At 45.9% G+C, this 16,374-nt stretch overlaps 1 protein-coding gene across 3 annotated transcripts in view; it reads left to right on the top strand.

Annotated features, from left to right (window-relative positions):
- Nucleotides 1-16,374, top strand: part of CRACD (capping protein inhibiting regulator of actin dynamics) — a 983,102-nt gene that overhangs the window by 305,796 nt on the left and 660,932 nt on the right. For 2 of the 3 annotated variants that reach the window (XM_069631616.1, XM_069631613.1), the window contains exons 2-3: nucleotides 1,358-1,458; nucleotides 5,986-6,056. The gene's annotated coding sequence lies outside the window, so the exon portion shown is untranslated. The remainder of the gene's footprint in view (nucleotides 1-1,357; nucleotides 1,459-5,985; nucleotides 6,057-16,374) is intronic. The other variant, XM_069631614.1, reaches the window with a different exon arrangement.

The following is a 16,374-nucleotide window of genomic DNA, read 5'->3' as shown; positions in this document are numbered from 1 at the left end:
CAAATATGCATACAATATCACCCAACCTGCGTTGTACTCCACTAAAGTAATTTCTCAAGACAGCGCCAGCTGATAAATCGTACAAACACTCAATTAGTACTCATAATTTCTTTTTTATTTTTGCAGTGCCCTTATGCTCGACACGTGTTTCAGCTAACTCAAGCCTTTCTCGAAGCTTGGCAAAATCTAAATAACCATGTGCATGAGCAAAACAATTGTGCAGCCAAATTAAAACAAATTCTACATAATAAGCATATTGTTGTCCGAAGAAAAAATATGTGATTATAAAAAACACAAGATGGTTGATTATAGACATTTTTCAACAGTCATTAAGTATCAACCGCCATATTCAGACAAAGAATTAGGATTGGTGCGAGGGAGGATGGTGAGAGATGGAGAGATGAAAGAAAACCAACCTGGCGAGAGAAAGAAAGACATCTTCAATGTATCCATGATCACTTGTTAAAAGCACAGTGGACTATACGAAATTGATCGTAAAAGTCTCTAAATGGGATTAATTAAATAATAAAATGTAGCATGTGCTTAGCTAGTTCGTGCCTTACTCATATTTCGTAGGCTTAAATCCCACATCTCCTATGAACATTAGTGGGAAATACCGCCCATTACTAATGGAGGAACAAGCTATATGCAGTTTGTGGAAAAGAACGGTGTGCAATTAGGTCTAACCGCCTTACTCAACACATTGAGGCAACATAAAAAATATTGGCTCGGTAGTAACTGTGAACGTGCATAATACTAAATGAGTGCTCTGACATTTGTTTCGCAAACTAATTCCACAGAGCGCTCATTTCGTATTATGCACGTTCACAGTTACTACCAAGCCAATATTTTTCCTCCATTAGTAATGGGCGGTATTTCCCTCTAATCTTTACAGGAGATATGGGATTTAACCCTACGAAATATGAGTACGGCACGAAATGCTCTCTGTACCTCACCCAGCTGTTTCAAAACACCTCAGTAGTACGAGGTAAGTGCAGGGGGAGCTAGAGACGAAACAGATAACATTGCTGCTAATTTACGTAATGGTTTAAACATGTGCAGCAAGAAAACTCGCAAGTTGCCCGTGCCTGTAGATGTTTTCCAAGGGCTGTCATTTCAGCTTGCATTATTCTTCATTCTTGTGGGGTATTTGTAGTTCTATTCTCCCACTATAAATGCAGGACTACAGGACTACAAGTACCAGAATGCAAAGTGGCGAGAGCCTGAGAGCCAGGGCCTGCAGCACATCTAAGACCTGACCCAGGCCAACTTGAAATGTCTGTTAACTAACCACTTTGTTATACGTGTTATACCTGTGTGATAAAGCCACCTTACTCTTAGTCATTGCTTTATACAGGTATGCAGCCTATTACTACACGTGAAGTGAACCCAAACTGAGTTTCGACGTTAAAATAGAAATCTGAAACGGAAGCTATGAAAATACAGTAGTGCCTTTAAGTAAGTTCTATTATGTTATTCATATTTTGCAAAATTGTATACAGACTAGATTGGGGGAAAAACATTGTGTACTGACACCTGTGTGAATTTCGCTTTATGATGCTGATAAACCTGTTCAATTTCTAAACCTCAAACATGGCCTGGTTTGTCCACTCTATGGCCCAATGATTGACTGAATAGGGCATGTGTACCTAACCTGTGGAACTGCAGAGGATTGTTTAACTCTGACTCCCATGATCCCTGTACATTATTTTTAATGACTCAACCTTTTTGAAGTTGTAGTCCAAAACATCTGGCGAGCCAAAGGTTGCAGACCCCTGTCCTAGAGAAAATGAAGAGTGCAAATAGTATTTTTCCGAGGGCTCAGATTAGCAAATTGTGCCACCGTGCATGACCTATTGGTGGATACAAAATCTAAGATCAATGATTTGATATGATACACACTGCACTCCATTTCAGAATGGAATACCGTTTTGTTTAGTTTTGGATAGTAACACCTATTATTCAAAATGCACTGGAATACAGCGAGGAGGCAGACGGCATGTGAGGAGGGACACACAGCTTGTGACTGTTGCTTGGTTATTTACCCACCCACTAACTGCCCATGGCCATACTAATTCCTATAGTCATTTCTGCACAGTACGTACCCCTCCCCACCTAAAAGACATCCTCCTGGGATCGCTTTGAGCTGTCTTTTATCAAACAGTAACATCAAACTCGGCCTGCCAATTTTATTGCGAAGCTGTCAGCTGGCTTAATTGCAGCTGTAAAATGCACTATTGGTGTCATAAACATTTTGTTTCCAACTATGCCTTGAGCCCCTTGATTTATATATGTTCATTGCACTCAAGTCCTGTTAAAAACAAGCATTGGCAAAGCCAACAGTTTTATCTGATTTTCTCAGACTACTCACACCTGGCGTGCCACAGTATGAGAGCTGTAAAATAATGTGACTTTATTTGGCTATTAAATAAGTCAAATTCACTGCCTTAAAATGAGCTGATCCAGACAGAATTTCTGGGTACAAGAACGTGCTCTGTTCTGTTTTGTGATTTCTCATGAGCTGCTTTAAGCTGTCGGTGCCCATTCCACGCCATCATTACATTTTATTGGTTGAATGCATTTTTTACATGTAACCATTTATTAAGCAGCTATCACTTTTTTTCCTCAATAAATAAGCTGTATCCAATGAAATAGCAAAATGTCTTATTCATGCATGACCTCTGGTACATGTTTTGGTAATTATTGGTTCAAATGAAGGATGGGTTAGCTACAATACTGATTTTGGAAACAGAATTATTCATGTGTAACCAAGGTGGTTACTATGCTAACTAGAACTTTTGCAAATGGCAGCTTTCAAATGGTAAACACTTCCACATCCTTTATTATTTCGTAGTTTAAAGCAGAGATGTTTTCTATGTTTGTGCGCTCCATTCCTAGTTTGTCTAAGCCCACGCACACCTTTCTCTGTGACTGCTTTTTGAGTTGCCAGATGCCATATCCTTGCATTTCCCATAACCTTCTCACGCATGGTCACTTGAGATCTCTGGAATCACAAGTTTAAAAAGTAGCACAATTATGTGATAAAGGACTTACCGTATGATTCCCCAAACGTTTTTCAGTTTTGGCATCTAGTTTGTACTTTAAGCACTGCCTATAACCTGCAACTACTGGTGTGGGAATTGAAGCTAGGAGAAAGAGGAAGTCTGAGTGGGAGACACACATTCTGTGGCCATTTTTTGGATTCGCATCCATCCATCAACTACCCACAGCCATGCAAGGCTCTATGACCATTCTCAACCACTACCTACCCCTCCCCATCTTCCCCCAGGATCTCTTTGAGCTAGTGTTGTGCTTTTAAGGTGAAGCCTATGTTATCTCTAGCTGTTTTTGTTAGATAATGGTGTTTTTGCAATTCTAAACCAGCACCTACTGTGATAACAATATTTCAACCAAGTGTGCCATCTGGCACTTGATTTATAATTACTATATGTGTCCTTGCATCTGTTCCTCACACTGAATTCATTTTAATAACAATAATTGCCAAAGCCAATATTGTTGGCGCTTGGATAGGCATTTGCCAAGCACTATCATGCCAAGGTGCTAACACCATATGCCAGCTGTTCTCATACTATGAAAAAACAAAAACGGGATTGGCCTAATGGGAACTAAAGCTGGGGCAAAAGGTCAAAAACCAAGAATATGCTAGTTCACTTATATTCCGCTTTATCTGAAAAGACCGACAAAACAAATGAAAACAACCATCCGTACAGACCCATGTCTACCTAAGGCATAAGGTACCTAATTATTACTTGCCACTGAACACTTATAATATAATCTTTTTTCGTGAAATAGCACTAATTCACTCACAAGCGTATGTGGGACTATCCGAGGTACTTTAATGCCAGCTTGACCTTTGATATTAGTTTAAGCTGAAATGGCTTTCTGTCCAATCTATTTGACTGACTCCATGCATGCTACCTTACCCCTATGTTTCAGTCTCATGGGAAAGTAGCTCATACCTCATACTTAATTTACGTTCAGGCGTAAAATCTGTTCTTTTCCAAGTGGTTGGAAAGGAAAAAGAAAAAAACATGTATTCCAATGAATTACTTTGCATGCTTTTTAAATACAACTTCATGTGGAAAATGCATATTAATATTGATGCAGTATTTGCAATATCTCGTCCATATTTTTACTTTTATTTTTCACTTTTTATTTTTTCCCTTGTCTCTATGTTTGCCCCACCCCACTTTTTCCGTGGCAGGAATTGCTAACAAATGTGATGGCTTAAATCAATGCAATTGCTGTATCAATCAGTACTACCATTATGCCCTGAAGACGGCCTAGTCAGGTTGAAACACGTGTTGGCGTGACATAGTTTCATAAGTGATTAATGAGGCAAATTACAGTCAATGAGGCAAATTTCAGTTGTATTTGACACTCATTATTTTTTTTTTATAATGTTCTAATACTCAGCAGGAACTTACTTTCTGGTTGTGACCTTACTAAGTTACTAAGTAGCGTAGATGTTACTTTCTGGTTGTGACCATGCTCAGTTACTAAGTAGCGTAGATGTTACTTTCTGGTTGTGACCATGCTAAGTTACTAAGTAGCGTAGATGTTACTTTCTGGTTGTGACCATGCTAAGTTACTAAGTAGCGTAGATGTTACTTTCTGGTTGTGACCATGCTAAGTTACTAAGTAGCGTAGATGTTACTTTCTGGTTGTGACCATGCTAAGTTACTAAGTAGCGTAGATGTTACTTTCTGGTTGTGACCATGCTAAGTTACTAAGTAGCGTAGATGTTACTTTCTGGTTGTGACCATGCTAAGTTACTAAGTAGCGTAGATGTTACTTTCTGGTTGTGACCATGCTAAGTTACTAAGTAGCGTAGATGTTACTTTCTGGTTGTGACCATGCTAAGTTACTAAGTAGCGTAGATGTTACTTTCTGGTTGTGACCATGCTAAGTTACTAAGTAGCGTAGATGTTAAAACAACACCACTATCAAGTGGTTTATGTTCTAATGTGCAAGGTGACAATACTACTATGAAAAGCAATATTTCAAGTGTTTGTATGAAACAAATACTACTTTTTCATTTGTGGTTTTCACCAGATAAATGTCTGTATGTCAATACAAACCTTTATTTAATTACTTTGTCTCCTATTTTTATTTCAATAAACCTAAACACACATCCCAATATGGCCGTACATTAGGATTGCCTGAGCGCAGCCGGTTAGGTTAGCGCTTCTCACATATACGTTTTCTACATAGGTGATAGTGGAAGATCACCAGTCTAACCATACGGCTGCAGCCACTTATGCAATCACCCCACACATCAGGAGTTTTTATACTTCAGTTGTGCGCATTCGCGATCTTTGGGCCTTTTTTCCACAAAGTGCACTTTTCAAGCATTCTAAACATAGTTTGGTCATGCAAGGGGCAGGTAATAGGTCAGGACAGCTACAACCTTTCACCTGAGGAACAGGATAGACTCTTTAGATGAGGGGCAAGTAAAAAGGAGCAGGGCAAATAATGATGTCTGGGAAAGAAAGCCGATGGCGATTTTGGATTCTCTGTTTAGGATATGAGGGTATGGGGAGTCTGCGGAGTAAGATGGACGCATGAATTGTTTGCCCATTCTAAAAAAGGGTGTGTGGCTTATGTTTCTGATTGTAGTAAGAATTTGATGAGCTGCATTGTGTCTTTACGAATATACTAAAGATCTTGGAAAAAATTTGCAACGTCAAGAAGATAGAAAAATTGTGCCACCTTGACTGGCACAAGAGAAAGCTTCTGAGGCACCAGAAAGGAGGGGGAGTGGGAAGGCGGGCCACAGGGATTAAGTCGGGCAGTTATTTTCTTTTTAAAGTGTCTTATCTAGACAGCATGGTCCATGAGAAAAGGTTGTTTAATTAATCTGGCAACAATAAATTGCAGAGCTATTGTATTTAAAATGAAGACAATTTTGAGAAGGAATTAAACAGTGGAATGCTGAACATCCTTCCTCTCTTTTCTTTAAAGGGTTGAAGATCCTGCTCCTGCGTACATTAGTGGACATAGGTGAAATCTGGTGTTAAGCCTCCATCTCCCAGGTACGTGCGGTATACTACCCTCCCTGCACTCCAATGTATGTTCCCCATAGGGGACCTTTAGCATCTGCTGTTAATAACATGGCTCTTTGAAAATGTGTGCCAATATTGACTTTTTGTTGACAAAGGAAGAAGACATCAGATGCGCGCTCCTTTGGGTTTCTGAAATGGGTGCTATTTTTTATCATGTTATCATTACGTTTCCCGTGGCGTGCAGGCCAAGCGGAAAAGGCTGGCCTTGCACCTGGAATTGTTTTGTGAAGGCACTAGCCCAACGTTTAGATGTGTTAGCATGGAGCCATGAGTTCATGACAAAAGGTGGGGAATCCTCTAAGGGGCTCATCGGATACAATAATCCAGTCCCTGTCCAGGCAGCGGGGAAGGAGCACTCTGATTGGGCACACCTGAGACACCAGGATTATGTGGAGACCTTTATTACAAGGCAGCGCACACTCCCGAGGCCACCTTTTCAACCTATGATCCGTAGTCCTGTTTTATGGAAACGAGCGCCAGTGAGTCTGACTGCACCCAGTTGGCGACCTCGTCTGCGTACCTCGTCTGCGTACTCTGTCAAGAGAGTCTGGTACCCCTTGGAATGAGACGTAGAGCTGACCTTCACCAGCATACCAATGCCACTACAGGTCCTGCAAGAAAAAAAAGACAACCACAAAGACCTGGGGGGGACCAGCCTACATGCATCGCATGTGAACCCATGTTCATCTGCCAGTACAATGTTCCCAGTATATTTTTCGAGGAGATTTTTCCGAAAATGTTTCAACGAAAAGCTCATAGAAAAATATAAGGGAGTGGGGGAGGGGTAAGGGGATATATGGGATGAGGAGAATAGAGAAAATAATAGGGGAGGGGCTTGGGGGGAATCTCCCAAAAATAAAAAATACACATTTTCAATTAGTTTTTTCGGCAAAAAAGTTTTGGCAAAAAACGAATCGAAAAAATAACTGGGGATAAAACAACATAGAACTCTTCTGCCATGATCTATTACAAAAGAGTCCTGCCATTTGTCACCCTGACACCTGCTAGGCCCTGATGCGTACAAACATGAGAACAGCTGGGATGGTACCCCGCTATGTAACATGAGCTCGGACCCTTAGCCTGCTCTAAAGACAGGCTGTCTTGTAGACTGTTGCGCCTGCCTGTCTACCTTCTGCAGCCGCTTAGTGCCAGGATCCCATGAGGTGAACATGTGCTCGATCCATAACATCATATTGCATAACAAAGAACCTAACCCCGCCGGAGAACTCCCACCTGGACAATTTACACCTCACCAATTATTTTGCTAGTAACAGAAGTTTGACTTTAGATTGATAGTTGAAGAGGACATTGAAAGGTGTGTCCAATTTTTTGAGAAGCGAGTGCACGAAGCATTTTAATGACACAGGACATTGCACAAGGAAATTAATATGTTGATGGCCTTAACCAAAATTGGAATGACTGTTCCAAGCTTATCGCTACGGGTCATGAATTTAAGTCTACAGTGGTCCACTTCAGCCCAGCTTCAAGTTCGAAGAATTCAAGGACCGAATTCTTCCAAAACGGCCCATATCTCGGAATTGCCAATGGGCAGTTCATGAAACCATTAGTGATGGGGGACCAAGCGATCAGATCACTGATGCGTTGCGCATACGGATTGCGCTTGAGACGGCTTCCCAGTCAGCAGCATCTGGGTCCTTGCATCTAATGAAAGATCTTCTGCAAGCTTCTGAAACATGCTGTCACATTTCATCCACCCTTGTACCTGAGTGTGGACCTGTTGAATGAGAATGGAATCATTATTTCATTTATTCAGGTGTAAAAGGCAGTCCACTTTCTTAGCGGTCTGATGGGGGTGTTGCCGCAGTATGAAGGGGGTCCTTGGTTTCAGCCAGAAGGTGTGCTTCTTGCTGAAAGCTTTGTTACAGCAGCAGCCATGTTTCAGGAGCTAGAGAACCTGTATAGTTTATGGAGAGGACTATTATATATTGCTGTTAAGAGCTTCTTGTGGCTTGGTGCAGTGAGGCAGTTCCCATCTTTGTGCTGTGTTACAATGTAGTTAACAAGTGTTCCCATGGGTGTCTTCAAGCTGCATGACATGCCCGACAATGTTATAGTTAACTGTGTGTCCGCTCCATGAGACTGTTTCTATTCTGTGTGTGTATTCCTTGTGTGTGACTTTGAGCTGTGGCAAGTCACAATATAATACATTTCTATATTATGTTATCAGTGAACATTTGTTGCAACCTTTAGTTGTTGCATGTTATGCAGCCTAGTAAATATCTAGATATGTTATTTGAGAACTTTGCGTAGACGGTTTAGTGTTTTTGAAAGATGGTGTCATGTTTTCCCGATGTTTTACACAGCTGCTGGGTCAGATGAGTCTATGGTGTGAATCACATTTCTTAATGCAGCTTGTGATTTTTCGTGTCAGTGGTATGCAACAAGTGTTCACACACATACACACACACATACAGACACTCGCATATATATATATATATATATTACAGGGTCTGCGGTAGCGACCCTGGAGCATGTTTAAGTTGCTTAACCCATAGGAAGAGCAGTTTTTGATCAGCTTATAACTTTGTTACCGTTCGACCAATCCTTACAAAACGTCCCAAAAAAGTAGACAGCCACTTCTGAATGATTTTGCAATGTTTTGTGCAATTTTGACAAGGATGGGCAAAGTTATGGGGAGCGTCCCAAAACTTTTGAAATCCAGACAGACATGAATACATGCATTTGCTGGACGGATTTGCACCAAACTTGCGCGAGGAGCACCGGACTGTCCTGAAAACGTCCTTTTGCAAATTTGATGTTAATCGGTCCATAGATTTTTTAAAAATGACCCAAAAGTAGGTACACAAATGTGTGACATCTCCGTCCGGTCCACGGACTTACTTTCCGATTTAGTGTCCGAGGAGGCCAATGAGCCAATCAGTGAGTCGCATAATGTTTGCGGATATTGTATGCGGCCACTGATTGATCAATTGAGAAAAGTGAGGTGCTTCAAAACATTTTAAATGGATGCCATGTTGCATTTGTGAACTGCGCCGGCAGTCTGCGAACCTCGCGGTAAAAACATATTAGAAAACCCAACATTACACTTGTCAAACAAATAAAATGATCTCTGGGAAGGTGACTGTTGATGAGAATGGGATGGAATATGTCCAGAAAAAGCCCACAATTTCAAAACCGGGCTAGGCTTGAATGAGGAAAAAACTATGATCAGGGCTACAGCAAGTGTTGGACGGATTTGCCGCAAACTTGTGCGAGGAGCATTGGCAAGGACCGGAAAGCATGCTTTTGCAAATTTGTCCTTTGTTTTATTTTTTGAAAAGTGTCAAAATATAGATACAAAAATGTGTGATATAGTTGCCCCAGACAATCTGGCCACTGCCCAGGACTACCAGGGCCGGGCTATGGCGTTACAATGGGCATGGCCAACAGGGAACAGCTATATGGTTAAAGTGGGCAGTGGGCCTAGCATCAGGCAAGGAGAGGTGCAAAAAATTGTTACAAATGTCCACTGTTCATTGTCCTTAATCTATGTATGCCCACTTATGTATTGTCCCCGGTGACTGTTCCATTTACTCCCCTCCACAACCTGGTCAGAATGTTTCTCAACTCACCCCATTGTAAGAAGCTCACTGCTTCCCTTTAAACCATTTCCTATCTATTGTATGTTCTTTTGTGATCAAAAGAGCACTGTTCGTCCTGCACATATATAAATACATAATATAACTTGGTTCCTGAGGCATAGCCATGAACAACAGCCAGATTGTCCGGGGCCTGGGCCAGTGGCCACAGGGATTGTGGACACTTGCCGTGGCTACAAGCCATGAACACTGGCTTTTGGTCACATTAGGTCAGTATAGTGGGCACTGGAGCTGGATACAGGCTAGGTGCAGTGGATAATGGGGGTGGTTTGGTGGGGCCTGGGACATGGCCGAGCCTCATGGCCAAGGCAATTAATCCATGACTTGCATCCCCAGCATGCACTGCTGAAAATGACAGACATCAATATGCGCTGCAAAAAATGTATTTGTTGAAGTAGGTTTATAGTCCTTTCATATATGTTAAAAAAGTAATTGTTCATAACATATACAGGGCCTCATTACGACCCTTGCGGAAAGTGACTGACCGGACCGCAACAGCGTAAATAGCGTTTCCGCCATTGCACGAAGGAGCAAAGTGCGGCCAATCACGACCCATCGGGCACGAGCATTACGCCATGGCGGAATCCGAAAGGCTGCGATGGCGGAAATGACCCCAAAACGGCCCTTACCGCCGCCGTACGCTGCACCAGGTGCAATACCGCCACCCATCCTAGCGGTCACCGTAATGAGCGGTCACCGTAACGAGCGTGCACCGCAAATTACGGCCACCGTAAATATACGGAAACGGAAGTAAAAGCATGTGGCCGGAACGGGAAACAGCACGCCGCACAACTATAAAATCCGAATCCCAACACAACCATAAAAAATCCGACCCTGACACACATCCCAACCCGTTAGCAACCCCAGTTAAAAAAATAAATATGGGAAAGGTAGCCAAGAAAGCGTGTGACCGCAAGCGGCAGGTACACTTCTCCCGAGAGGAACTGACCGTGCTCACCGAGACCCTCCAGGAAAATTCCGCCGTCGTCTTCTCCAGTCAAATGACCAGGACGGCCCTTGCCAACAAGAAGGCCATATGGGCCCTGGTGGCACAGCGCGTAAGTGCGGTGGGGACAACACCCCGCACGCCACAGCAATGTCGCAAGCGGTGGGACGACCTGCGGATCCGCGTACGCAGCATACTTTCTGCGAACAGGAACATCGCCACAGCTACCGGGGGGGGTTCAGAGTCGCCCATCAAGTTGACCCCCTGGGAGGAAATCTGCGCCTCCACCATAGGAATGGAGAGCATAGAGGGAGTCGGAGGGATGGAGAAAGGAGTGCCGACATCCGGAGAATCAGGTAGGTTGGCCAAGAGAAACAATGCGAAATCCACAAACCACGAACATGTGCAGTACCATGTGACCCCATAGTGCAATACATACTTTGCCCTGACAGCGCCCTCTAAAAGTCAGAATGAACAAACAAATCAATCAAGAAGCCATAAACAACCCCTACATGTGCAGCATGCACCCCCTAACTGCAGGCAGCCAAATGAATGCATCCTCAATCCACACGAAAATGAGACCACCTCCAAGGCCCAGTCCCAAATCAGCCTCATGTACCACCCCAATGCATTTGATACGTTGCCATTCCAAATCCGACAGACCCATAACTAACGCTCGCCCCTCTTTACTCCACCACAGGGTCCGATACCAACGACGAGCTGCAGGACACCCCTACCAGCACGCCTGCAAAGAGGGCCAGGACCAACGTCCCAAGAGCCTCCACCTCAGGTGCAAGGATCAAGACACGGCAGCAGCAGGAATCAAGTGGCAGCACACTGGAGGGGACTGCAACAGGCACCCCAGCAGCCAGCAAGTCCACAACCCCAGCACCACAGGTCCCCCCAAAGAACGTATCTGATGGCACTGCCTCTGGTGGTAGCAGCACCATAGGTGACACAGCTGTCATGCCAGCATGCTCCGACACGGAAAACAGTGCTGGCGACGTAGGTACCATCCATGACCTTTCCCAATCCCCCTGCATGTTCCATCCCCTACACCATGACGAAACCACGCAGGGGCACCCTGAAGACGACGACTGGCCAACCCCCACAAGTCCTGTGCCAAGGCAACATGTGTTGAGCAGCCCCCCTGTCACACCACCGCAAATGTCCATGGCCCAGCAGAGGCAACAGTCCCTCGACCTGCTGATCGAGCAACAGCAGGAAGCGTCCACGCTACTCAAGGACCATGCAAATGAATGCGGGGGTTCCAGGGCAGCCATGGAAACATCCACCGAGACACTCAGGGCACAAATAGAGAAAAGTAGTGAGAGCCTCAGGGGAGAAATGGAGAGAAGCACCGAGAGCCTGAGAGCACAAATGGAGAAAAGCACCGAGAGCCTGAGGGGGGAACTGCATGCGACGTCCAAAGACGTTTGTGCTGAACTTGCTGCTGTGCGCCGTGTGCTCTCGGAGCTCTCACAAACCCTCAGAGACATGCATGGACGCGAGCAGGCAGAGACATCATCCGTGGCAAGTTCCGTCCAGGGCAGCCCCCAACGCAGATCTGGCAGGAACCTGCGCTCCACGGGCAGGGGTGCCCCTGATACCCGTAGAGGGGGCTTGCAATAGCGTCTACCCACGGACAGCATGCATATTTGGACACTGGTGTTGGGGGGGGAGGTAGTAGGGTGGAGGGGGTGTGTTGGGCTTCACTGGGTGGCGGGTCCATAGGGTGTATAAATCAAATCACATTAACAATACAGCACCTCATTATCATCCAATGACATGTGTGGACATTGATATTTGCGTACGAGGCCTTCATAGGCGTACAGTCCACAATGTGCCTGTACTACACACACACAGTGCCACAGGTCCCCTTTCCGTGTAATAGGCACCATGCGTGGTTGCTAGAAGCATGCATCTATGATGCTCTGTCGGATTGCACGTACATCCTGTGCCTCATGGACTCCTTGAGGTGCCTCCACATCCCCACCCTCATCATCATCATCATCTTCAGGTGCATGCAGTACAGCGTCAGGGGGCATGGGCACATTCCTACGTATGCACATGTTGTGCAGCATGACACATGCCATGACCATCTTAGAAACCTTCTCATGGCTGTACATGAGTGCCCCGCCAGACCTGCTGAGGCTGCGGAAACGAGCCTTCAGTAGGCCGAATGCCTGTTCAATGACCACACGGGTACGTGAGTGGGCATGGTTGTAGTCCTCCTCATGCTCGTTCTGTGGGTTCCGGATTGGTGTAAGGAGCCATCTCTTCAGTGGATACCCGGCATCACCTGTATGAGACGAATAAAGGGTGTCAGTGGAATGATAGTGCTAAGTAGCCCCCCCCCCCCTGCAAGGTCATTGACGCATCAAATGGGCCACGATGTCATGCATGGAATGAGACTCACCGAGTAGCCAGGATCTGTGCCCTGCGTGTCGCTCCATGTAGCGTGGTATTCTTGTGTTCCTCAGGACCATAGAATCATGGGTAGATCCTGGAAATCTGGCACAACAATGCGTAAATATCTTGTTGGAGTCACACACCATTTGCACATTGATTGAATGAAATTGTTTCCGGTTGCGGTACTGGACCTCCATGGCATGTGGGACAACCAATTCAACATGGGTGCAGTCGATGGCACCAATGCAACCCGGGATGCCGCCAAGTGCATGGAATCCCACTTTAGCGTTGGTAATCTCCTGGTACGTGCGTGGTAGTGTGATGTGGTCGTCGGCGTGCTTCAGGAGGGCATCGTGCACTTGGAAGAGTGTCCGTGAGAACAGTGGCTGTGAAATGCCATGCAACTGTCCCACTGTGTGCTGGTAGGTGCCTGTGGCCAGGAAGTGGAGTGCAGACACCACCTTCAGTAGGGGTGGGATGGCGGTTGGGCTATCTATCATGCTCACGAGGTCAGCATGTGTCATGTCCACAATGGCGATTATGGTGTCCCGGTCCAAACGGTAGAGGGTGTGGATCTGCTCAGCAGTGAGGTTGAACGGATCGGCTCGGAGGCGTGGGATTGCGGGCCGCCTGCGTGGTGGTAGTGGCAGTGCTTGTGGGCCTTGCTGACCCTGCCTTGCCCTCCTCCTCCTCCTTCTCCTCCGTCTCCCCTGTGCGCCCGGTTGTTGTACCTGTTGTTGTTCGTCGTCTTCTTGTAGTTGTAGCACTTGCAGTGCTATCTGGTACCCCAGGCCCAACATCGCTAGTCCTGCCGCTAGCATTTTGGAGTGGGAGTGGTTGTGGGAGGGGTTTGGGTCTGCAATATATGTGCTGTCGGCCTGTATGGCCTCCACCTGTGCTGATTGAATGAATCTGTGGCAGATGCAATCCCTTCTGGCCGAGCACGTCCCGCACGTAAGGCTGCATTTGGCCGCATGGCATCTTGGGATTTGAATCATGTATCAAATCCCGATGGCAGTGTGATGTACTTTGACTGATCTTCATGCTATGCTCCCATTGTTACACATGCTATGATTGCAGCCGCTTACATACCTGTGAAGAGTCAGTGGTATGTAGGGCTCGATCGATGGCCGACCCTCATGCAGCACAGTAACGTACTTCACCGACGGGCGTGGCGTGCCATTTGTGATTGCAGCCAGTTAGCATCATGACACACAGCCGCACTACATTGATGTAATTGTGAATGCAAGCGTTCACAGAAGCCTTTTCGACGTAATGTTGCAAGTGAGGAATTCGAAGGCCAGCATTTTGGGTTTTGAAGTAGCGGCGAGGATACGCCCACAGGTCTGGCTGGAAATGTAACGTTCTATTGTAGAATGTCCTTGGGACATGGCCCATAACGAGCAGGCAATGAATGATATGAATTGAATGGGATGCGCAACAGCGTAGTGGACGATAAGGCAGGACGTTCCCAAATCCATCTTGCTTCACAACACTACAGATCCGGCCAGGGGCACAGTGGTTTTTGCGGACTGCATTACGCACAGACGCGATGGAAGTTTCACATATTATGTGAGTGAATATTCATGCGTTTTCATTGCGGGATGAGGGAATGATGTGTGGATGCATGGACTGATGATTCCGTTTAGGGTCTGCCATGTACATGGGTTTTTTGATTCACTCCCCTTCCCCTGCGTTATGTGATGCAAGGCTGCCATAGTGGGACATACGTCTATCTGCCCTTGTCGGATCCTCCCTGTCTCGACGCGCCTTCATACACTTGTGTCTAGGCACGTTACTAATCCCATGTGATGGGTTCTATCTTGACGGACGCATGCACAGTAACCGACGTTGACAATGGTGTTTTTAGCTCGATTGGTTTCGTTATGATTCGATACTGATTTAGGGGTGTGTATATTCCTTTGGAGTGGGCTAGCATGCATATGGGTGTGGATTTGGTGTGTTGAATGAAGATTGTAATGCATCATGAGTCCCGTAATGCAATCGGTTGATTTGTGTTTCTTTTGGGTGACAGGTATCTCCTGCCCTATTGCAGATGCCATCTCTACGCCACTCCTCCAGATGGTTTTTACTCTCGACTCCTGCAGCTTCGGGTGAATCAGTGGAGCACCATTTCGATCATATGGGACGATCGCCAATGGGCCACATGCCCTTACGCTGTACTGGTGGCTAGGTGCAACATTTCGGCCTTTCAGCTCGACTAGTGCCTGCCTCATGGGACGGACCTGCGGTTCTTGCCGCTTCCATGTTGCCTTTTGGAACGTTGATGTAGGCCCTGTGTGCCATGATGGTACAGGGCGTCACACAAGTGGAAGCCGGTCAATTATTGCAGATGCAGCCCTCGGTGATGATGGTTGTTTTGGTGGTATTTTGCAAATTGCTGTGGGGCCTTTGTCATTTGGATGTGCATTTAAATTGTATTCCGATATTTGTCGTGTTGCGTTGTTCTTTGCAGGTGATGTGGCGATTTTCGCTTTGTGGCGGTATGTATTGCGTGATGATCTGCATTGTGTTCCGGCTTCTGAGTTGAGTTGTGTGGTACAGTACTGGCCGCGTTTGCCTACGTAGCACAGTATGGTCACGGATAGGGGCTGCCATTGTGACTGTTTACATGATGTGCTGTTCAGGGGCGGGGGATTGGCTTTTGGCCGACTGGTGCCTGTCAGCCAGGTCGATTGGTGGAATGATGGGTTGTTCAGAATGTGGCTGGTCACAGGTGACTGTGTTTGCGTGCGTTTGTTGGAGGGGGACTGGGGTCATGTCCATTGGAATAGCTTCTGTATTGATGCCATCTGTGCCCTGCAGCTCCCATCGGCCCCTCTTGGGATGAGCCTGGCTGCTCAGTCACTCTGCCGACTTGTGTGGTACATGCTTCTGCTGATGGTTGGTTTGTTTACTGGCATGAGTACAGGGCTGGTGCAATCCCCCTCAGGATGCTGTTTTGGATGTTGCCTTGCGCTGGTGGCAAGCGATGGGGGACTACTGTTGTTTTGTGTCATGTGTTCTTGATTTTCATTTTGATGTATTGTAGCTTCACATGCCTGTGCTGCGTCAGTACGGCTATGGTGACATGCCGTACATGGATGCCCACTCACGGGGCGCTTTGAGCCCCTGCATGCTTTTCTACGTTGGCATGCATGGGTGAATTGTGGATTTCACTGGTTGCATAGTGTGAGTACATTGCGCCTGCCAGGAGTTGTGCAATGAGGCCAGGGAGTGGAGTACAGGCACTCAGTGGGCCATTTACGGTTGGTTCGCGTTGCCGTATTTCTCGCCATGGCGGAATGGT

The sequence above is a fragment of the Ambystoma mexicanum genome, chromosome 6q (genome assembly GCF_040938575.1).
Source record: "Ambystoma mexicanum isolate Mex_15411 chromosome 6q, UKY_AmexF1_1, whole genome shotgun sequence".
Taxonomy (NCBI): Eukaryota; Metazoa; Chordata; class Amphibia; order Caudata; family Ambystomatidae; genus Ambystoma; species Ambystoma mexicanum.
This window is presented reverse-complemented; position numbering and strand designations above follow the sequence as displayed.